General features: G+C 34.9%; 1 protein-coding gene across 11 annotated transcripts in view; it reads right to left on the bottom strand.

Moving 5' to 3' along the window:
* The window catches only part of CSNK1G3 (casein kinase 1 gamma 3), a 127,395-nt gene that overhangs the window by 99,785 nt on the left and 1,320 nt on the right, over positions 1–26,290 (bottom strand). The gene's annotated exons all lie outside the window — the stretch shown is intronic.

Raw genomic sequence — 26,290 nt, 5'->3', positions numbered from 1 at the left:
TCATAAATGGGCAGAAGACCTAAAGAGACATTTCTTCAAAGAAGATATATAGATTGCCAACAAACACATGAAAGGATGCTCAACATCACTAATCATTAGAGAAATGCAAATCAAGACTAAAATGAGGTATCACCTCACACTGGTCAGAATGGCCATTATCAAAAAATCTACAAACAGTAAATGCTGGAGAGGGTGTGGAAAAAAGGGAACCCTCTTGCACTGTTGGTGGGAATGTTAATTGATATAGACACTATGGAGAACAGTATGGAGGAGGTTCCTTAAAAAACTAAAAACAGAACTGCCATATGACCCAGCAATCCCACTACTGGGCATATACCCTGAGAAAACCATAATTCAAAAAGAGTCATGTACCACAATGTTCATTGCAGCTGTATTTACAATAGCCAGGACATGGAAGCAACCTAATTGTCCATCGACAGACGAATGGATAAAAAAGATGTGGTACATATATACAACGGACTATTACTCAGCCATAAAAAGAAATTGAGTTATTTGTAGTGAGGTGGATGGACCTAGAGTCTGTCATACAGAGTGAAGTAAGTCAAAAAGAGAAAAACAAATACCGTATGCTAACACAGATATATGGAATCTTAAAAAAAAAAAAAAAAAAGGTTCTGAAGAAACTTGGGGCAGGACAGGAATAAAGGTGCAGACATAGAGAATGGACTTGAGGACACAGGGATGGGGAAGGGTAAACTGGGACGAAGGGAGAGAGTGACATTGACATATATACACTACCAAATGTAAACTAGATAGCTAGTGGGAAGCAACCGCATAGCACAGGGAGTTCAGCTTGGTGCTTTGTGACCACCTAGAGGGGTGGGATAGGGAGGGTAGGAGGGAGACACAAGAGGGAGGAGATATGGGAATATATGTATATGTATAGCTGATTTACTTTGTTATACAGCAGAAACTAACACACCATTGTAAAGCAATTATACTCCAATAAAGATGTTTAAAAAAATTTTTTTACACCAAAAAAAAATGGCTCAAGTATTTTTAACACCCCAAAATAAGTCTTGCCAAAACTGAACTTATTCCTATAAATATGTGGCAAGAATCAATGGAAACTGACCAGGATATCATTTATGAGTGGGGAAAAAAGAATAATCAAAGTATATAAGTAGTGGTTAGTGAGAAATGAGGCTGTTTCATATTTTACTCCATCATTTTTACCACATTCAAGAAACTGTTCAAAAACTTGTCATACTATATTTTTTTAGTTTTTTAAATATACTTAACAAATTGGATTTTTGATTAAAATATTTTTTATTAAGGATCTCAAATAGTGCTAGTACTTCCCCTGTTGTTGCACCTATCACACAGTATTAGTATTGACAAGTTTGTCTATAGCCATGGTCAGCAAACTCCAGCCTGCAGGCTAAATTCAGCCTATGTTCTATTATGTACAGTCTGCAAATTAAGAATCATCTTTACATTTGTACATATTTGGGGAAAATTTAAAATAATATTTTGTGAGTCATGAAAATTATATGAAATTCAAATTTTTGTGTTCATAAATAAACTTTCATAAGAATGAATCCATGCTAACTCATTTACGCATTGTTACAGCTGCTTCATACTACCAGAGAAAAGTAGTTTTGAGACCATACGTGGCACTCTTATCATTTCACAGTGTTGCCCAGAGCATCACAAACTGCAGTGATTTTCATGCTTTTAAGGCACAGTGAAGTCTGGATTATGTATTTCAAATTATAATAGATGGCAAAGCACTGTGTTTATTATGTAATGAAACTACACTAAAGAATATAATATACTTGGACATGACCAAAAGTATTAGTCTTCTATTGCTGTGTAACAAGTTAACAAAAACTTAGCAGCTTATAGCAGTACATTTATTAGCTCACAGTTTCCGTGGATCAGAAGTCTGGGCACAGCTCAGCTGAGTCATTTGCTCATATTCACAGGCTTCCTTCAAAGTATCAGCTAGACTACATTCTTATCTAGAGGCGAAAGTGGTAAAGAATCTTCTTCCAAGCTCCTTCAGATCGCGGGCAGAATTCATATCCTTGCAATGTATAACTGAGGGCATCAGCTTTTTGCTGGCTCTCACAGGCCACCCTCAAGTCCTACATGGTATCTACAGTTCCTAGAAGCTGCCTACAGTTCCTTGCCATATGGACTTCTCCAACATGGCCACTTACTTCTTCATGCCCCTAAGAAAAATCTCTAGCTCCAATCTTTTAAGAATAAGTCTTAAATAAGGCAACATAACCTTCTCTCACAGCTAAACCCCAATCTTTGTACCCTGCTCCAATATACCAGTTCTCCCAGGTCTTGGAATCCCTGCCATCTGCTTCCAAACCTCTCTGATGCTGCCTGCCTGTCTATGTACTAGAAAGAGCACTGGATTAGAAAAAAGAAGTCTTAAGAGTCCCAACTACTTGTGAAGCCTTACGCAAGGCTTGATCTGTCTAAGCTTATTTTAATAATTATAAAATAGGAGGATTAGACTAGGAGATTTCTGAGGATATTCTTATATTATACACAATATTATAACTGCCTGTTGTATTTGATGACAAGGACTCTTGTTATATGTAACTTGGTGATCTCTGAACCTAGCACACTGCCAGGCACCTAGAACAGTCAATAGATATTATACATTAAGAAATGAGTTTTTTCTATCTCTAAACATTTCTAGGTTTTAGCTGTGTGATTCCTACCTAGAGCCCTCCCAGTTACATATCACCACACCCCCTAACATCAGTCTCTTCATTCACCTGAAGCACATCACTAAACCTCACCAACCAGTGTGATACTCCCAAGTACTCCCAAGAATTTTCTGCATGTGACAGCATTCCCTTGCCTGAATTACTCTTCTAATACGGTCTATGTTTGTGCCTTTGGTACTGATTCATCCCAACACCAAAGAAAAATCAGCTCTGAAAACTGCAGATATTCTTTCAGCTACAGCTAATACCAGTACATCAGAAGTCACAAATCCAAATGCCCAAAGAGATGAGGAAGGTAACATAGTGAATCAAACTGAGTATGAGACAATAAGGAGTACTGGGCGTATGGCAAACTGGAAAGCAAATACCCCAATTAAAAAAGGCACCTGCTACTCAGCTGTAAACAATTGCTGCCATTCAGGAACATGATGTTCAAATTATTGAAGAAAATCCAGAAACCTGGATTTTACATAAAATCTCTCTAGTTGCCATTTGCTGAGCACTTACTGTGCTAAGTATTTTAAATAGATTAACTCATCAGTTCTCACAGTTATAAGATACTATTTCAATTCTTATTTTTACCAATAAGGAAACTAAAATTTAGAGAAGTTACACAACTTGACCAGCATCATAAAGTCAGTAAATGGTATAGTGAGAATATGACTACAAAGAGTCAGACTCCTGAGTTCATATTCTTACCCATATTACCTCTGGTGATGTTTTTGCTAATTCTCTGACCTACCAAAGTCTGAACTGTGCCTTTCTCTCTGGATCAGCAGCGTAGCTCTGTCCCTTCTTGCCAGCCTATACTGTCTCTCTACAATACCTCAACATTGCCAGATCCTAATTTGAGCCAACATAGGAGATGGGAGGGGGTACTCACCAGTCAATAAGCCCCATGCATGTGCACAGGGCTCTGAGACATTTATGAACAAAAAGACAATATATATACACAACAGCAAAGGAAACATTAACCCACAAAACTGCAATGTGTTTTCTTACTATGATACACCCTCCTGTGGTGATATTAGATTTTTGTGAATTAACAACTGCAACTTTGTATTTCCCTATCAATAAGAAGGCTTAAAGGGAGACAAGAAATATTTAAAAACTTCTGGAAGATGGGAAGAAAAGAAGCATATATATATATATTTTTAAATTAATTAATTAATTTTTTTGGCTGCATTGGGTCTTCGTTGCTGCACACAGGCTTCCTCTAGTTGTGGTGAGCAGGGGCTACTCTTTGTTGCAGTGCATGGGCTTCTCACTGCAGTGGCTTCTCTTGTTGCTGAGCATGGGCTCTAGGCATGCAGGCTTCAGTAGTTGTGGCACGCAGGCTCAGCAGTTGTGGCTCGCAGGCTCTAGAGCACAGGCTCGGTAGTTGTGGTGCACGGGCTTAGTTGCTCCACAGCATGTGGGATATTCCCGGACCAGGGCTTAGCTGCTCCACAGCATGTGGGATCTTCCCAGACCAGGGCTTGAACCCATGTCCCCTGCATTAGCAGGCAGATTCCTAACCACTGCACCACCAGGGAAGCCCAGAAGCATATACTGACAGATGAAGCAATGAAGGAAGCCAATGCCCAAACTAAGTGCTGGAGAAGACCACAGCAGAGTAAGGAGCTGATCTGCCAGACAGACTTCCAAAAGACTCCTTAAAGGAGGTTAGGTGAAAAGGTAATAAGCTGGAGTGAAAAGGGGATAATTGCTACTAACTATTGTTACTATCTCCTATGTGAAAGAACAACAAAAAGAAAAATAAATCTCTAAAGAAATCAAAGGAAGTTCCAAAGAAGGGGGGAGGGGGGAGTATTTGCTGGCATCATAGGATAAAACCTGTCCCTATCTGGCATTTTAAAGAACTCTTTGCCCAAAGACTAATTTCCTGAGTGCATACCTGATGTGGAATGTGCCAATCAATAAGCCCCATCTGTGTAAACAAGATCCAAGAGATTGATAAAGAAAAAAACAGCAAAGCAAACAGAATGGCAAAGAAAACCCAAGCCATTTACGCAGAAATATTAACCTATCACTCCTTCACAAATATGAACTGACAATCAAGAATCGCTAGATTTATGAAGAAAGGTAACAATATGAAAGAAAAATACCCCCAAAAAAGCAAATTTTTAAAAATATGAAAACTTAAAAAAAAAATCCTCAGACACTTTTGAGAAGGACAATAATATATACATAGAATAAGAAAATAATGCTATATTATATGGAATAATCAAAGACAAGGTGGGAGAACGATCCTATTATGTGAAACAAAAATATAAAGAAACAAAAAATAAAGGAAAAGAGACAGAAAGAAGTAATCCAATACCTCCAACTTCCAAATAATAAGAGAAATTAATATGAAGGACAGAGGAAGTTAAGAAAAAGAAATTTTTTCTGAGCTATAGCAAAAACGGCCCAGAGGGCTAATCAAGAAAGAAAACTAACCCTGGCATTCTACTGTAAGTCCTAAAAGTGTAAGCAAGGTTAATTGATTTTCAGCTTTTAGAATCAATCTTATCCCCCCCAAATAACAAGGTAAATGTTATTGAAGAAAATATAAATTTTTCCAACCTTAACAGTGTTAAAATAACACAACTGACAGATGCTCAGCTGTTAAGGGGGAGTAGAAGAGGTAGAGAGAAGGAGAGGGATATGAACATCTGCACCTTACTAAATTCAGATTAAAGAGATAATGTAAAATTTGCTAGAACAACAACAACAAAAAAGGTGAGCAAAAGATGAAGTAAACACAATAACTATCCAAACGTTTAAACACAGAAGGGGAAGAGGTAGTATGTGAGCTAAAATCTCATCACTCAGTAGACAAAAGATAATGCATCTGCAAACACAGACAATTTAACTTTTTTGTTTCCAATTTGGGTACCTTTCTTTTTCTTGCTGAATTGCACTAGCTAGGATGCCCCATATTATGTTCAACAGAAGTGGTGAGAGTGGAAATCCTTGTATGTTCCCGATCTTAGAGGAAAAGCCTTCAACCTGTCACCATTAAGTAAGATGTTAGCTGTAGACTTGTCACATGTGGCCTTTATTATGTTGAGATACATTCCTTCTATACCTAATTTGTTAAGAGTTCTATCATAAAGGGATGCTTAATTTTGTCAAATGCTTTTTATGCACCTATTAAGATGATCACACAATTTTTATCCTTCATTATATTAAAGTCATGTATAACAATTATTGATTTGTGTATGTTGAATCATCCTTGCATCCCAGGGATAAATCCCACATGATCATGGTGTATAATCTTTCAGATGTTCTGTTAAATTCACTTTGTTTATACTTTATTGAGAATTTCTGCATATATATTCATCAGGGATATTGGCCTGTAATATTCTCTTCTTGTAATGCCCTTATCTGGCTATGGTATCAGGGTAATACTGGCCTCCAGAAGTAAGTCTGAAAGTGTTCCCTCCTCTTCAATTTTTTGGAAGAGTCTGAGTAAAACTGATGTTACTTCTTCTTTAAATGTTTGGTAGAATTCACCAGTAAAGCCATCTGGTCCTGGGCTTTTGTTAGTTAGAAGATTTTTGATTACTGTTTCAATCTCCTTGCAATTACAGGTCTATTCAGATTTTGTTTCTTCCTGATTCAGTCTTGGTAGGTTGTATGTTTCTAGGACTTTATCTATTTCTTCCAGATTATCCAATTTGTTGGCATCTAATTACTCACAGTAGTCTCTTAGGATCCTTTGTATTTCTGTGGCATCAGGTGTAATATCTCCTCTTTTATTTCTGATTTTATTTGAGTCTTCTCTCTATTTCCTTAGTCTAGCTAAGAGTTTGACAAGTTTATCTTTAAAAAAAAATCTCAGCTTCATTCATCTTTTCTATTGTTTTTCTAGGCTCTATTTCATTTATTTTTGCTCTGACCTTTGTTATTTCCTTCCTTCTAACTTTTGGCTTAGTTTGTTCTTCTTTTTCTTGTTCCTTGAGGTGTAAAGTTAGGTTTGTTTATTTGAGGCCTTTGTTTTTTTCTTAATGTAGGCATATGTCGCTATAAATGTCCCTCTTGGAACTGCTTTTGCTTCATCCCATAAGTTTTGGTACAATATGTTTCCAAAGACTCTACCAAAAAATGATTAGATATAATACACAAATTCAGTAAAGGTTATAGGATACACAATCAACATACAAAACTCAGCCACATTTCCATATGCTAACAATGAATTCTCTGAAAGAGAAATTATGAAAGCAATCCCATTTACAATCATATCAAAAAGAATAAAATACTTAGGAATAAATTTAATCAAAGAGTGAAAGACCTTTACATTGAAAACTGTAAGACATTAATGAAAGAAACTGAAAAAGGTACAACTACATCAAAAGATATCCCATGTTCTTGGATTTGACAAACTAATAATGCTAAAATGTCTATACTACCAGAAGTGATGAACAGATTCAATGAAATCCTTAAAACTTCAATGGCTTTTTTTCACGGAAATAGAAAAAAATCCAAAAAATTCAGATAGAAACACAAAAGACCCCAAACAGCCAAAGCAATGATGAAAAAGGATGAATGGATAAAGACAATATGGTCTATTCAATGGAATATTATTCAGTCATTAAAAAGAAGGAAGTCCTGCCCCTGTAACAACATGGATGAACCTGGAAGGCATTATGCTAAGTGAAATAAGCCAGAGAAAGACAGATACTGTATGGTATCACTTGTTTGTGGAATCTTAAAAAAAAAAAAAAGTCAAACTCATAGAAACAGAGTAGAAGGGTGGTTGCCAGGGGCTGGGAGAAATGGAAGATGCTGACCAAAGGATACAAACATTCAGTTATAAAAACAATAAGTTCTGAGGATCTAATGTTCGGCCTGATGACTATAGTAAATAATACTGTATTGTATACTTCAAGCTTGCTAACAGAGTAGATCTTAACTGTTCTAACCATGGGGCTGGGGGGAGGTAACCATGTGACATAATGGATATGTTAATTAACTTGATATTCATAATGATTTCACAATGCATACATAAACCAAAACATCACAGTGTACACTTTAAATAGATACAATTTTATTTGCCTCAAAAAAGCTGGAAAAGTAAAGTTAAAACTAGTTTAAAAAAAAGAATACAAAGCTTGATACAGAATCAAAGAGAACACTGTATGCACATTATTTTAAGTTATGTCAGTAACCACCTGAAGCATTTAAAAGTGAAGTAATTAAAAGTGGTTTCAAACATGCTCAGTCTTAGAGACAGTTTAGATATGGAGTTTGGGAGGGAGGAAGGAATCTAGAACTAGACACGGAAGAGTTTACAATCTATATACTTAAATATTAAAGTTTGTGAAAACAATAAATTCCTTTTCACTTTAGAGTACTCTGAAAAATATCAAAATGACCCATCCTTTAAACATCAAATTTTCTTCTATCTAGGATCCTGATTAAATGGTCCTACTCAAAGTAGTGTTCTTTTCTTCTTTTATCATCTAGTGACAGGCTTTTAATATTCCCTCAAGAAAAAAAAAAAGGTTTCATCTACTGAAAAATTCAGAGACATGAAGCAAGAGACTATTTCTGTATTATTTTAACATTCTACCATATATAGGCATTAACTTAATAAAAAGATTAACTCTACTATGAACAGGTAACTTTCATCTTAAAATAAATAACTAAAAAATATTGTCAGAACTTGATAAGAATATTTTAAATAATTGAACAGTAAAGTATTAAGCACTTCTATAAATTATAGTTTTGTTTTGATTTGATTTGCCCTGCTTTTGCTTTGCACGATAATAGAGTCCACCAATACTAAAGAGAGATGTAGAGTTCTTAACCTGAAATCCATGGACCTCCTAAGCATTTTCTTAAGAGAGAATCCATAGCTTTCAACAGATTGTATGACGCTAAAAAAGTTAAGAACAACTGAAAAGTAAACTGTTATTTTCTCACTGTATTACTTTATAAATATATTCTTAGAAACAATTTATCCTAAAATTAAATAACATCTGTACTTAATTTAAAAGCCAACCTTGTTATACAAAAGTATATAGGGCAGTTTACAATACACACACACACTACCAAAAGACTGAGAACAGTTTTAAGTAAAGAAATCAGGAGGGAAGTAAAATAATATTAGAAATAAAACGATGTAATACTAACAGGAAATGGATAACATGCAGTTCAGCACCCATACTTAATTTTTCCACTTTCTAGTAGAGAAGCAAAAACAGAAATATGACTAGGGAAGATTCAGAGTGTCCATTAAAATTGTACCAGTTGATAAAAAGCCCACAATTAATCTTAGTATTGTATTATATCTACAGCTTCAGTCAATAGTAATAACTGAAAATTTCTCTCAGAAGCTTTAAATTCAAAGATTACAAGGAAGAGAATAGAAAAATACAGCTTGAAAACTTAAAAATTAGACAACCATAGAAATAAAAAACTATTGAGAAAAAACAGTTTCATAGAAATATGCCTGGCTTACAATTTCTTATAACACAAAGTAGTGATTTACAGGGCTTAAGGATATTTTAATTTTTATAAGAGATATTATTACCTCTTTAACTGAAACCTTAAACATTATACAACCAAAAAGAATAAACATGTATTTAATGTGATTAAATTGACATGAATGCACACAAATGGTAACAAAATATTTAAAATTATGTTTGATTCTATCATAATTCTCAGCACACTGACTTACTCACATATCTATATTAAAAAGACGGAATTGATCAAAAGGATGAATTTTCAAATTATCCTCGAGAATAGATGAATAATCAATTACTTTGCTTTCATAAACAATTACAATTTTGATGGAGTATCATCCACTAATAAAGATAAAAATGAGCTGCTAAATACAGAAAACATTAGATATAATCTGATTATATGAGTAGAAATGTAGGCCACAGGCATACTTCTAATTTGATGATCCCTGATGAATCTTCAAAACAGAAAACAGAAAATCAGATTCTCTAATCTGCATGGTCCAATAATTTAGGACATTACAGAGCCAACTGACCTCCTTGAAGTTGCAACTAGATAAATCAAAGTAGTCTGAAAACATATTAGTATGCATGTTCTACCTCCACCACAGCTAGCTAAAACTTTCAAGTAAACATTAATGAGCAGTTCTAAATTTTTTAAAATAATTATTAGTACTCTACCTATCTTCCAAAATACTATTGCAATCAATATAGAATTGTTTCATGTACCTGTGATATTAAATATTAAAAGTTTCTATAGGTATCTTTTCATGTTCAGCATGCTATTCAGTGTCCTTTGTAAATAGAAAATAACAAGGAATGGAAATTTTTAAATTAATTTTTTTCACAAGTTACTTGTCACAGCATTGATTTCTCATTGCTTTGTTATCTTAAATTTTAAAATCCATTTTTAATACACGAAATGAACCATTCAGTGTTTCAAATGCCTTATGCAATCTCTATAAAAATGACACTACAATACATGTCTACAAGCTTCTCCAAAATTTAAATGAGTAAGGATATTTGTGATGTGATGGCTAGCCGTTACATCACACGCTTCTATTAGCAGCAAGTGTCCCAGTTACTAGTTTCTGGCATGAGTTCAACTGTGGTTGTCTAAGAAAAGACTAAACACTTATTTTTAAAAGCGAAATCATTAACTGTAATGTCAAAAATGGAGATCAATTTTTCTAATTACATACTAGGGGAACTTATTTTGCCTCAGAAATGTTTAGTAACCATCATCTACAACACTTTACATTTCTGAAACCTGATTTCAGTGATGTCCCTTGTATATTCCTACTAAGAGAGCAGTGTTCTCCAACATGTGGACTATGACCCATTATTGGGTCTTTAAACCAACTTAATGGGTCTTAAGCAACAGCTTTTTAAATAAAATAGTATCAAAAAAAAGAAAGAAAATGGAGTGCATAAATGTAGTAAGAACAGTTTGTTTAGTGAGATTGTGTTTTGGTTCTTTATATGAATACGTAAGTATCACTAGGTCACAAGGTAAAATATATTTCTGTAAGTTGTGGTAAATATATTTCAATGAGTTGTAGTCAAAAATATTTCTAAGTTTGAAAGCTACTGTACAATACATAATAGCAAAGGAATAGCAAAACATACTCTATTATAATCAGTTATAACTAAGTCAATTTTAAATAGGAAATTATATTAAAAGCTAAACTTTCTTAACATAAATATTACTGAAAGTCTAATTAAGTAAATTTTCTAATTATCCAGGTCTGACTATTTTCTAGTAACTAGGATATGACTCTTTCATTGGTCCTCAAAATGTCTTCTTGTGCCTCCTCTTTTCAATTTCCAGGTGAATTTATACTCCCATTGGTAATATCCCTTATCATAGCTAATGAGTCTCAATATTTGGAAGAGAAGGGAATGTTTAATTTGAAAATGTCCAGCCCCTTAAGCACTTATTATAAATACAAGAGAAGCATAGATCACCCTCATCTCCTACATGATGGAAATCAAAAATCAAGTAGACATCATACTAAATTTACATTATTGAAATATTCCCAATATCAATCTCTAAGAGTAGGTATCTCACTACCTCTAAGCACAAACTTGACTGCAAATCCCAATCACAGGAGTGATATTAAATTTAAACTTCAAGCTTTCAAGGAAAATCATGTTCGATTTGGCAGCACTTACTTACATCTAACAAATATTTATTGAGTATCTACCCTGTACCAAGCACAGAAATGACCCAAGAAGTAATGAACTTCCCCAGAAAAGGTCTCACCAAGCCTCTTAATGACTCTACTTCCATGACTTCCAACTTTCTATAGTATATTTTTTAATCAGTTAAAAAAGGATATTCTTCTGTACCTCAGCAAAACCAAAAACAGTTGACTCACAGTAGTTAACGTTTTATAAAGGTTGAAAACACTGAACCAATGCTCCTGTGAAAAATACAGGGTTAGGTTCCTACAATCCTCTGGTCACAACATTTTCATCAACTGATCAATACATATCCTTGTTTTATGTGTGATTCTGTTTAAAGACACCTTATTTAATATACAGCTGATCCTTGAAAAACACAGGAGTTGGGGCACCTACCCTTCATGCAGCTGAAAATTCACATATAACTCATGGGTGGCCCTCCATATACACAGTCCCTCCCTCACCTGATCCGTGGTTCCGCACCTGCAGATTCAACCAACTGGACATCATATAGTACTGTAGTACTAATACTGAAAATAATCCCAGTATATAAGTGGACCCACATGGTTCATATCCCTGTTGTTCAAGGGTCAGCTGCATATTGCTGAGTCATTAACACTGAACTCACAGCCAACAGCACTGTAACTCATACCTGAACTAAGCTCATCTATGTATTTTCTCCATAAGGCATATCACAGACTTTTTGGGTTTAGGAACACTAGACAGCAGTGCAGCACTACACTTGGGGGCCAATTTAAACAGTAAAATCACCCAAAAAGCACTAAATAGGCCTTAAAAAGCAAAACAAGACAGCAGAGCACCTAGTTTGACTTCAGCTGGGAACATGCCCCTCCAGTGACTCGAAGTTTTTGCCACTCTACCCAAGTTCATGTCCACTAATGAATGGCAAAGCACAAGGGATACTGATTTGGGGGTTACAAATAAATTTTAGCAAGTAGACAAATGTGCAAATATGGAATCTGGGAATAATACCAATCAATGCTATTGATAAAGAGAATTTTTTTCTTTAAATGTATTCCAGTCTAATAAAGTAAGAAATGATAGAATTCAAATCTCATCATTATGCAACTCCTAAAGAATTAATGGAACTAGGCAAGGATCATCAACTGCCACTAACATCACAAAAAGAAAAAACAACCTTTGATCTTCCTGATGGAAGAAAAAAATTGAAACTGAATCTGATCAAATCTCTACATCTCACAACCAATTTACAGGGAAGACAGGGGACAATGCTGTTACTCTTTAATTTTAAGATAGCCCATTTTTTAATCTGATGTCCTCAAGGACAGGGATCATAATTTATTCGACTCTGTCTCCCCATTATCTGTTATAATAACATAGCACACAGCAGACATTGGTTAAAACTTCGAAGAAACTAGTAAATGAATGAATGAACAAATGAACTGTCTTAGAAGTTTAAGAATGTTAATTTATATGATCATCTCTTTTCCAAATAAAGGAGGAAAGAAAAAGGTAGGCGGGCAGGCAGCAATTTATAGGTCTGGGAGATACTACAAGCAAGTGGAATTAACACCTCACAAATCAAAGGTCATTTATACTGTAATTTCAACTTTCCAAGAGCTATGAATCAGAAGAAAAAAATTCACTAAAGGAGGTCACAAAATGCATATTGTTCATTAAATAAGAGCCCCTAAACTCCATTTTAATTTTAATTCTAACAAGTTTACACTGGAAATAAGCTTAAAAGAGAAAATATGAGGTGAATAGTAAAAACATTCTGAGAGAACAGGAAGAAAACAACCTTATAGAATTCAATAAATTCATAGACATCTATGCATAATAGCATACTTTATAACTGATGTTCAGAATGAGAGCCCTGCATCAGCAAGATCTGATATGTTTAGAAAACACTGAGAAAACAGTACTACCGTGTAAAGTTTACCATTTAAAAAAATTTAAATAAAAAAATATTTAAGTATAAATTCAAGGTCCTAATTTATCTAACAGGTTGTTCCCTAATAATGCCAGATAAAAGAGAAAATACTTCAGGAACCTCAGTAGCTGTTTCATGCATGGTTCTCATAACAAAGTTATATCTTTTCTTCTTAACTACAATGGTTATTTCCTAATTTATAAAAATACATAATTACAAACAACAGTCTAGTATAGGCAAAGGCCACAGACTTAAAACAGTCATTCAAGGGTATTAGCATTAGGAAATTTCAGTTATGAAGCTAATATTGTCAACTCTCAACATAGAAAGGACTGAAGAGTATGATTGACAGTAAACCATGAATAAGCAAGTTGACTTCTACAAAACTGTGGAATGAAACATGCAACAGGTGACAAAAATAAGCTGAAAGTACAACCACTTCTCCACAGGAAGGATTTCCTCTGCCCAGTCCAAACGACAAGAATCCAAAGTAAGTGCTGTAAACCTGAAGACATATAACACAGAATTGATCCAAAGGCACCTTAATCCCCAATATGAACCAGGGTTAGTTAAGGCCTAGTTTTTCTTACAAAGATCAGGGCTGCATGATCTCAGCAAGAAAGAACAGTTCCAAAGCATATGGAAGACTGCATTCACTGAAAAGTGAGGCTCCCCTAAATTACATCTCTGTCTGACAGATCTACAGCTATAAAAATATCATTTTCAGAACTAATATTATTGTCAAGATATTCTGGTGTGCAATCAAACCAACGAATTACTAAAAAGTAATTCAATATAGCCAATTTAAATTTTACTAACTGCTTATTACTAGAACTCTCCCACATTAGTGGTGGGAATGTAAAATGGTATAACTGCTTTAGAAAACAGTTTGACCGTTTGTTATAAAGTTATATACACTTGCCATATGACCTAAAAATTCCCCTAGAAACTTACCCAAGAGAAATGAAAACTTAGATTCACACACAAAACAAAAACTGCACACAAAGGTTTGTGGCAGCTTTATTCATTATCACAAAAACTAGAAACAAATACTTCAACTGGTGAATGGATAAACATGCTGAAGTACATCCATATAATGGAATACTGCTCAGCAGCAAAAAGAAAGTACTGATACACACTACAACATGGATTAATCTCAAATGCATTCTGCACAGTGGAAGAATACAAGTTCAAAAGGCTACATACCACATGATTCCTATAATTTATATTATATTCATGATTCATTATTCCTATAAGTTATATGATATATGGCAAAATTATAAGAATAGAGTAGTGGTTGTTAGGGGCTAGAGTGGGAAAAGGGGTTGGCTACAAAGGAGCAGTATGAGGGAATATTTTAAGGTGATGAAATTGTTTTCTAATTTGATTGTGAGGGGGAATGAATTTTGCTGTGTGAAAAACAGAAAAAAGAGAAAAACTTTAATATAAAAAATATCTTACAACACAATCACAGTTAACTGAAACGCTCAAAAAAATAGAATATTTCCTCTAACTAAATTTTCTGGATAGCCCATGAATACATTTCATTTCAGAAATCTATCTATAATGTGTTTCTCTACTTTCAAGCCTGAGTAAATAAGTCACAGGCTTGTGTTTATTCTTTTATTTAAATTAGGCCCAATTTATTTGTTTGAAATTTGTCTCATACAGGTGATGACGTAAATTGGGATGAGCATGGTGCCTCGGGAGGCATTTAATCAAGGTTCTTCCATGTTAAAATTCTCCCTAATACAGATGAGACTATTAATTTATTCATTCAACAAATCAGTAATCATTAGAGACCTATTATGTACCAAACACAGGAAATACAAATGGCAAGTAAGACCACTGTAATCCCTGCCATCACATAGCTTAAACAAACAATAATACAAGGTATAATTTGTCCTACAAGAGAATTACAGTGCTTTCAGAGCACATAGCAAGTGCATATAACCTAACCATATAAGGTCTAAATTTCCCATTAGGATCTATACCTTAAAGTGCCTGGAATCTTGGTAAACACAAAGATACATGTACCACAGTGCTCACGACCCCATTACCCTTCAGTATTTAAGGATGGAAAGAAAGCAAAAACCATATACACAGAACACTATCACTGCACAAGGAGTACAATAATCACTCCCCTACAAAAGGTCCTCTTTAGGGAAATACCAGAATATGCAGATTTACTTCTGTCACCTTTCCAGCAAACATTTTTCTGATACAGAATACCATAAGTATGAACTTCTCTGGCTGAGGAATATTATTTTAAAGGGGGTGGGGGCAGGGAAGTAATAAAGAAAAGAAAAAGAGAAAAAGAAACAGACAAGATGGGGGAAAAAAAAGCAGCCAGAGTAGGTATAAAGATTTTTGCAGTGAACTCTTAAAAACAAATTAAGGAAGTTTAAGGAAACTAAATAGAGGCACTGCAACCACACCCCTTCTTTCTGTTATGAAAAAGGAAGCCAAAATATGTAAAAAGAGGGTTGCTTGCAGGTGTTGTGGCATGAAGTTACCATGTACAGAGGTAAAATTACATAACCCCAAGGACTAAAGAGAGTGTGATGAATACTCAGCTATGCCAAAGTTACCCGAAACATTTTCCATCTCAAGAATCCTAATTAAACAATGCTTCTAGGACCACAGTGAGCCCCACAAGACACAGTGTCAAAAAACCAGAAAAACTTTCAACTGCTAAAGAAATAAACACAGATTAAAATAAAGTGCCTCTTGGTATATACATATTTACAAGAGTAAAAAGCAAAAGAAATTTACCAGGATCTTACTCAAACTTCATCTCAGAGGACTAAAATGCTGAGTAGTTTCTATCAAGAAATTAATGGCAGAAGCAAATTAAGGCAATTCCACAGTTCCTTTTCCAAAGTTCCTGCGGTTAAACATTTTGCAATTCAGAATTTCAGGACATTTTTGACAGGTGATACAGTGTGTAAACACCATATACTTTTTAACACCCATAGAGAAAGCTGTAATGGCACAGAGAAGTCTGGGACAGCACACTATGATTAAACATTTACTATTTATGCAGTAAAACCTACAAATACATGAAACAAAAAACAGTTCACAACATGTTTTGTGAAGAAAACCAATTTGTGCCAAACATACAAAAAAAGAATTTTGGTTTTCAGAGCATTTTAGATGTCAGAATTGTTGATAAGGAATTGTGGTCCTATAGAACAGTACCCATTACTCTATTACTAATTATATGTGCAAAATGTAACTGGTAACCTCTTTATCATGGGCTTTTATTGTAGTATTTTGATGAACTCAAAATAATTCTAAAAGTCTCCTAATGGTTCACACATAATATGCCCTCTACACTCTATCCACCCTTAAATTTCTCTAACACAAATTCTCCTATCAGGGCAGTTTACAGAAATCTAACCCTTGAAATTTATAGAAGAAATGCAAATCCAATTTTGCCACCATGCAAAAAATGTTCATTGAATGGAATTTAATGTATTGAACTCATAAAATGGCTTGCTCTTATGTTGTCACAAGAAAAATGCTAAAACTGGTAAGAGTGTTCCTGACCTAGGAAGCAGCAGTAAATGAATTACCATGGACCCTGATTTGTCATAAATGATAAGACACAATAATCATAAAACCCTATTATCATAGTGCATTTATATGTATATATTTACTGACTACATACAATATAAGCAATATACTACACGCACAATATACTATAACTGAAGTACTAAACTATTTCCACCGAGGGGAAAAACAGAGACAGTACCTCATCAACAACAGTATAAAAGAGAGTCAAGCGGTAGAAGTACAGTTATACTAAATAACCATTAAGGCCTCTTCCATCCTCATGTTCCATGAAAAATACAACTCAATGATACTGCAAATATGATAAGTATAACTAATAAAATATGATAACTAAAACTAATCAAATTTTGATGAGCAACATTCTTATACTAACTTTAAAGATAGGATTGCTTTCATCACTTAGGTTTCTTAAGATTTCTAGGGGCATCTGAATTGGTACCTTAATTTATTCTAGATAAATTTCCCTTCAACAAATTTTCCAAACTTCAAAACCCCTCTAATTTTGGTGCTATACTATTCAAAAGCTGCTAACGAACAAGGAATAAAGTAGCTTCACCAAGCATTCTGAGTATGAAACCCTGAAGAGAAGTCATTTCATTAACCTGGTCCTCTTGCATATATTTTCTATGCATTTCTATCTCATCTTCACACCTCCATCTCCAATTAAAAAGAGAATTTGAAAGTATAAGGAAGACATTTTTTTCAAAAAAAGCTAAGAGATGTGTATAAAAGGAAGGAGAAATCAGTCATTTTCATCCCTGAAGCACACTGGAATCACCTGTAGAAATCCTAAAATAGATCAATGCCTTGGCCCCATCCCCAAATTCAAATATAAAGTAGCATGGGTAGAATCCCAATATCTGTAATTTTTTCAAGCTCCCCAGAAAAAGTTAATGTGAAGTCAGGGCTGAGAACCACTGGTCCAAGCTGCCTTCTCCACAAATCCTTTTTTCTCATCTACTAGTAAGTTAGCACTCCCAGCCCTACAGCAAGGACTGAAAGCACTATCTTTAAAATTGCCCAATTTTGTTCTCTCGTTTACTCTGTCACAGAAAAAATTTACTAATTTTCAGCTGGAAGATTTTTTTTAAGTGGGTATAGTAAAATTTATTTTAACTTATTTGAAATTCTCATTCTCAGTGCTCAGGATTTTATTTTTCAATCAACCTTCAACAAACAACCTTCATTAGTAGAGTATTTAGATTAACAGTATACAATAAACACACAATACACATTCTAGTTATCAACTTTCAACAGACTATCAGAAAATACTCAAGAGAATGAGTTTAAAGAGCTGATTACATTTTGATATTTTAACTACATTTTCAGAACTCAAATATATAAAGAAATATTAGCCATAATATGCCCTGACAGTCATATGATAGAAAAAGAACTCAGTAAATAATCTACCACTTTTTAAAATAAAAACTGGCATTACAAGATTCCACATCTTTAAGATTTACACTTTGGGGAGCGGGGAGGCAGTGGAGGTGTTCATGTTGTTTTCAGATCCTTGGAACAAAAGGAGAAAATAAAATAATGTTTTATAAAAATATGCATCTACAAATATCAGTTTCTTTTTCAAATGTCACCAACAACTGATACCTACTAGTTTCACCTCCAAAACAATGCTAGGTTATTTTTGCACACCTAATTAGGATTTTATGAAAAGGCCTTATAGCCATGTGTACACACACCGTATGACTAGTGGAATAGTCTTACAGGAATTTTCTCTCCCTATAACATTACCTAGTATATTTGCCTGCCATTTGAAAGTATTCATTGCTAGAATATATAATAAGTATTTCACAGAAATAGAAAATAAACATAACAGACTGGTTGTAAGGGAAAAAATATTTTTCACTTCCCTTTTTACTACAGGAAACTCTGACTATAACTTTGACTCCAATATATCATATTCTGATACCTTGCCAAGTATACCACTTGAAGTCAAAACCAAAGAAGTTAAAAAAATAGACAACACAATTAATAATTAGAAAAATTCAGAAGTCCACTACTTTTATAAAATATACTTGTATCAAATGGTATCATACGGCCAATTTCAACTTAAAATTTTAAGATATGTAATTTGTAGTAAGTCCAATTTTTAAAATAAATATTATTACAAAGTATCAGTGCATTCAAGGCACACTCTATTCAAGGTAATATACAATGAAAGCAGAATTATATGTTAAATTCTAGGTTGGTAGAAAACATCCCACTCCAGAATTTTATTTTCTTCCCTCAAAATAAAAAAGTAATTTTTTTCCAATGGTAAAAATAATGCATAATCATAGCTGAAAATCCAAACACTACAGAGAAGTATAAAAAGTATAAAAATAAAAATCATTCCAAATCTATAAATATCTGTCATTAACGTAAATATCCTTCCAGGAGATGGATGGATTTATTCTGTATATTTATAACAATACTGCAACAATTAGAATTACAACAATTAATTCTGTATATTAATTATGTATTTATACATACATGTATCTCCATATATGTCCCCATACACACACACACACACAAAATTTTCTTTTACATATACTGAAAACACAGAAATCTTTAAGATAACAACTTTCTTGAAAATAAAAATATATGAATTGTTCCAAGAACTCATTCTGCTTCTGCATTTTCATTTCAGCAGTCCAGGTTTGAGGTTACTTTGTATGTGTATGTGTGTGTGTACGCACACTGTTTTTGTCGACTGCTTGAGAGAAGATTAAAAGATTTGTCTGTTTGCTTGTTTTACTTAAACATGCACACACACAGACACACACACACACACACAACAACTCCGGCTACAGTTTTCCAAACCCTGAGAACCCAGATATCTGTACTAAAGGTACTTGGCTGACTGCTTTACATAACTAGCCCATGGTCCTGAGCAAAACTGCAAAGTAGACAAAACTTTTCATGGCCTCCCACCTTTCGGTCAGAAAGAGCACTACAGGGCTTCCCTGGTGGCGCAGTGGTTGAGAATCCGCCTGCCGATGCAGGAGACACGGGTTCGTGCCCTGGTCCGGGAAGATCCCACATGCCGCGGAGCAACTAAGCCCGTGAGCCATGGCCGCTGAGCCTGTGCGTCCGGAGCCTGTGCTCCGCAACTGGAGAGGCCACAACAGTGAGAGGCCCGCATACCGCAAAAAAAAAAAAAAAAAAAAAAAAGAAAAAAGAAAGAGCACTACACTATCAATGAGGATAGGAGAGTTCTATCAACCAGGTGTGTGACTTAAGCATTTCACCCAACCTTCCCACAATTCATTTCAATTCTAAGTCTGTGATTCTCCCCTGCTCCCACAATTTTTATTTTTTTGTTGTATTCAAGATATGTAACACCTATCTTTCCCTCCTACCTCAATCAGATTCCTTGATTCAAAATAAACCATTTCTGGGCTTCCCTGGTGGCACAGTGATTGAGAGTCCGCCTGCTGATGCAGGGAACACGGGTTCGTGCCCCGTCCAGGAGGATCCCGCGTGTCGCAGAGCGGCTGGGCCCGTGGGCCGTGGCCGCTGAGCCTGCGTGTCTGGAGCCTGTGCTCCGCAACGCGAGAGGCCACAGCAGTGAGAGGCCTGTGTAACGCAAAAAAAAAATAATAATAAATAAATAAATAAACCATTTCTCTGACTGATAAATTCCCATTTCTTCAAGGCATCTATTCTCCTCCAGGTATGACAAAGAAATCTGATGAGATCAAAGATGTGGACAAGTTTTGTCCAAGGAGGGTAGCAACACAGAAAAAATTTAAATAAGTTTACAAGTACAAATGTTTAATTTAAAGTTAAAATAGCTTTATGAGTTCCATGAAAAAAAGTATAATCTTTAACTGATTTTACTGACTCAAAGTTAGCCAGTAAGAAAACTAGCAGTGTTTTCAGTTGCTAAAATATTCATACCTGAGCATATTTAAGACAGTCACATAGAAGCAACTTTCTAATCTTTCATCTGTTACATCTGTACAACACTTTAAAGTTCAAAGTGCATTTAGATGCATTTTTTTATTTTCATCCTTAAAACAAGTAGATGTGTAGATGTGGTGGTCACTATAGATTGCCTCTCTAACATCTGTTTCCTCCATATTCCTCCTTCTCACAATTTTTAAAAATATCCTCCCTCCACCATGTAACTCAGGGAAATATGACCCCATCACCAATTGCAAGGGTATATATCCTGATTGGTAGAAACTCACTATGATAACCCTGTCCCCCTTGTCATAACTGGTTTGGAAGTGTACATGACCTAATTCTGGTCAATAAAACATGAAGGGGAAAATATGCTGGTAGGCTTGAGCAAAAGATGTCCTGGCCAGTGCACCAGGATCTTGCTACCAGTCTGAGGGTGAATCCAACACACATGGGAAAGCAGAGCCAAGTAAATTTCAGAGGCTAACCAAAGCTCTGAAAAACTAACCCTGCCTTCATACTTCAGCATTCCATTTCAGGAGCTACTGCATTTCAGGCATTGTAATGTGGTGACACCAAGATAAATAGTATATCCCATATACCTTTCCTTCTCCAACTTCGACCTCCTTTTCAACACCTATAAGCTTTTCTTTGCCTTTGAGCTGAGCTAGACAAGAAAGGCAAGTAGTTACTGTAAGCTGTTAGACCAGCACCCTTTGCACCAAGCTCAACTGCTCCTGGGTATGGCATTTCCTCTTCCAAAGGACAATTTCCTTTACCAATCCACTCTTGCAGTCCCTACTCAGGTTGAGGAGATGGTGGAATTACAAGAAGGTTCTCTCCAACCCTGATGCTGTAATAAAAGCTGAAATGTAACATACGAAATCAGACAGGGATCGTATCAGGAAACATGTGGGAACCATGTGACCTGATAATTAAACAATTCACCCTAATGTATGAATGACTATATGTTCAGGAATACCAATATTTCTCTTCTTTAAAAGAGGATGCTGTTAAACAAATCTCTATGAGAGAGTATAAACTAGGTGTTACTTTAGAAGTAGATACCCCTTTAATATATTATTATTAACCAACAGTTCATAACTTAGTTAAAAAGGGGAATCATAAAAGAATCCACCTTAAACATTTTAATGCAACTAAAACACAAAAATATACAATCACAAGACAGTCTTTTAATGCAGGGCCAAGGCCTTTCCTTCAAGCATGAGTCCATGAATTATAGTTCTACTTTATCTTTCTTGCAAAAACCATACCCATAGTACATCACCTGTGATTTCCAGTTTGTTTCTTAAACGTGGAAAGACATCTCACAAACACTTATAAGCAATTTTATTGCAGAATCTTATTGCAAAATCTACAACTTTTAGAGTTTTTTCCCTAGTCATTTAATTTCACCTACACCGATTTTAACTGTAAGTGACTTCAGCTACTCATCTGTTTCCAAAGCAGCCACTGGCTCTCATACAAACACCTTTTCGCCTTCATAGTTCACTGAATAACATCTCATTGAACTATGTAATTACAACAAGTACAAATGTCATTAACAATTTGTTGGGTACACAGACAAATGATTCTTGGTAGGTATACACGGTATACAATAACCAGTGGGAATAAAAGTTCAAGAACAAACAAGAGGGTAGTCTACTGCCATTTAATGTAGCATGGACATCAAGTAGTAAATGAATGAAGAATATAACTTAATCTTTTGAGTGGGTTAAAGAGGTGAGCTCAGAGATTCTCCTATAATAGGCTATCCCCAAAAGTGTTTGCTCATTCTATACACCAATCAACACTCTGACAACTCATATATATCAGCAACTCCTAAATTTAAGAGATTTGCATAGTGCCTGCTATGTGCCAGACATCACATCATGGCACTTTATATTAATTTTCTCAATCCGGATGAAGAATATAATGGCAGAGAAACCCTCTCCCCATCCCCTTGTTTTTCCAACGTAGCTATCAGCTAAGGAAAGTAGTTCAACACAAAATCAACTAAATATATGTAATAAATTTGAATACAATTAAAATCTGCATTACCTCCCTGAAGAAGAAAGCATTAGAAATTTGTGTTTAAGAAAAAGAGTATATAAATTGAGAGTTTACTAATTACAGTAAAAGCTATAAAAAATGTGGACATGATATAGTTATGTAGACATAGATTTTAGCTATAGATTTTCATTTAATTAAATTATAACTATGTGATATATCATTAGTAAAGAAAATGATCAAAACGTGTGTCTTATCTACCAAATACACAAGCACTTCAAGTTCACTGTTAAGAATTCTTCCTCAGAACTAGGATGATTGGCAGGGAGTAGAAGGAGAGAACATAATATAAGAGTTTAAGAACAAATCACTATGCACCTTCCATAGGTCGCATTATAGGAGGAAACCCAAACACTTATAGTTCTAAATCTCAGCTTTGAGAAGGGAGCTAGAAAAAACATGGCTAACAGCAGTCTCCACGGTGTCTCTAAAACTTACCCATCCCCGCTTATCTGTCCCATTCCATGTTTTCTGACTAGTTCAGAGGCTCTCCAAAGTCACTTCACATTAATAGAAAATACACACTTGATTTCCACACATTAACAATCTCATGTATGGTTCTTTCCTACAGATCAGCACAAAAATGATACTCTGAGGTAGCTTACGTTACTAGAACCATATCTTCTGCTCTAGAGACTCACTACTAGTAGAGAACTACAGATATCCCAAAACCGCCATTTACAAAGAAATTATATCTTAAAGAACAAATATCCAAACACATACTAACAACACCAATCAATACCATTAAGTGCCAACTGCATGAGACAAGACAAAAAGGAAGAAGATGGAAGATTAAAGAAGACATCATTGGTCTAAGACTGCGAAGTCAGAAAAAAAAAAGAAAAAGATTTAAATATGCACTCTGCTACTTCCAAGATATATCTTAAACAGGTTGCTTAAATTCTAGAAAACTCTGCCTCCTACTGTCAAAAGCAAGGCTTACACCACCTAATTCACAGAGTCGTCTTAACAGTTATCATTTATGGTCCTTAGACAAAGTGGGCACTTAATAAATTGTAATAGGTATTGTTATTATCGGGAGGTTCAAGATACAAATTCAGTTATAATGTAAATCCTTATTGAACTAAGAGGGGAATAGTCAGTAAAAAACTATCAAACAATCTCCCCTGCTACATGACTAGACGATTAAACAATGGTGTCATAAGGGTGATATTTTTCTAAGCACTCCTTTGATAATGATTAAGTTTGGGATTAAATTTTTTTAGAGTCATCAATATTTAAGATAACTAAAAGCCCTATATATATTTATCCATAACTGTGGAAGTTTCTCATGTTGTCATCTTACTGGTATAGTCAATTCTATTCCTATGTAGATTCTTCACATTTCACTTTATCCATAGCAAATCTCACCTTAAAGTGTATTAACAATAATATAACTATCTAATGACCTGTATTTTTTTACTTATTGTTTCAGCATTCCCACTATTTAGTATGATACATCCTTTTGGGAAGTCCTTTGAAACTAAACAACTACTTGTTCCATTCTGAAAAAATGTGAACCAATAAACCACACCAGAATGATAGTCTATTCCCAGCATGAAGGGAATTACAAAGGGGACCCAGAGAAGAAAATGGAAAGATTCCCATTTCTTCCCAAGTCATATGTTTAAAATATAGATTTATTTCATATAAAACCAATTACCAGGTTACCACACACTCATATCCAAATGCAAGCAAAGAAATATGACAAAGCCATGCAGGAACTGTTTTAGATTATATACTCTTCTGCTTTCCTCCATTAGCATGAATGATAACAAACTGACTATCCTAATTTGTTTCCTTTAAACTTATTAGCCTTATTTGCCTACCTACTTACTATCAGCATAGAATCTATACACTTGGACTTTCATACCTTAAACTGACTCACTTTTAAATACAAGGCATTCTAGATGTCCATGGACTGATCTCCACCTAATTTTACAGCTTCAATTCCCACAGAGACCTCCTGGCACAGCAACCTTAGGTCCAGCTCAACAGGCCCCATGATACCAAACCAGCACGCCGGTTCTCAACTGCTTCCTTCACCTACAAAACTACCCACACCACGCCACACACACACAGACCCATTTTGACCATTAAAATATTTTAAGCCCCAAATAGAGTATTACCAGTTCTAACCTCGTTTATAATTCCCCAGTCAAAATTGGTATCTCTCTCTCTCTCTCTCTCTTTCTCTCTCTCTCTCTCACACACACACACACACACACAGACACACACACACACGCATGCTTCCATACATTTCTAATAAACCCCACAGGAGTCCTGTGTTCCTGTGTTGCAATTATTTCTGTGCATGTCTGCTTCTCCCTTAAAGGTAGCTACTGGGTCTTAGTCCTCCTCATGTTTCTACCACTCTTCCATCCTCACCACATAGTAAAAGTCCCCTGCACAAAGTAAAGATTCAGGTTGAACTAAACTATTCCTTTGTTCTAATCCTAGTTCTTTTATTTGAAGGAATAAGTGACTTCTGTGTGCTGAAGATTTTGTTAATAGTTAATGCTTGTAAATCTAACAATGAAAATGTCAATAATTATATAATGCATTAGTTTTTAAGTTGATGAACGGCAGAAGAGGTCAGTGAGCACAATAAAACCATCAGAAAAGATCATTTTCCAAGATTCCCCCAAAAGTCTCATACATATCAACATTAAAATTGAACTTTCTGTCCTCCATGCTAATAAGAACTACTTACTCCTTATACCTGAGGCATATCCAGAAATGCAAGCACCCTGAATGCAAAAGTGTCTATATACTCTGCTACAAATCTATACCAAAGCCATGCAATTTATTTTATTACACCTTTCTTCCAATTCCCATAAATATGATTTTCATCTTTTGTGCAACTATAAAGGCTAATGTATATAAAATAAGAAAATAATTGATCTTAACTCAGAATACAGTTGGAGCAAAGTTTGGGAATAATTACAAAATACACTAAACACAACTCTCCACCCCCATCTGCCAAAAAAGTTATTAAGAATGTCACAAACCAGATCTGATTTTTGGTGGGAAATGTTTTCTTAAACTGGCCCCACATCTTATAACTTTTGTGATATTTTTCTTTCACAATCTGCTTATTTACAAGGAAAGCAAATATTCTTCAAAAATATATACATGGCTTTACTAATTAGATATTTTTAATTTTAAAAAGTATTCCAACTCAGATATAGTTTAACCTCTTTTACTATCTGTGGGCAAATGTCATTCCTATCACAAGAAGTAATTGCAAACGTAAAAGAAATAAGTACTAACTTCTTTCCTTAACTTATTAAAAATCAGTAGGTTTTTAATTGTCCAATTAAAGTCGATGTTCTAAAACCAAAGGTTAAAAAGGGGTCACTTGCTGACCAGCCTTGGTACTCATTACAACAGAGTTAAAACTAATTCGCACAGTGTAGCAACAGTAGCCATCTCCCACACACACTCCCACCCATTAACTTTTCCTCCTT

The sequence above is a fragment of the Kogia breviceps genome, chromosome 4 (genome assembly GCF_026419965.1).
Source record: "Kogia breviceps isolate mKogBre1 chromosome 4, mKogBre1 haplotype 1, whole genome shotgun sequence".
Classification (NCBI taxonomy): domain Eukaryota; kingdom Metazoa; phylum Chordata; class Mammalia; order Artiodactyla; family Physeteridae; genus Kogia; species Kogia breviceps.
This window is presented reverse-complemented; position numbering and strand designations above follow the sequence as displayed.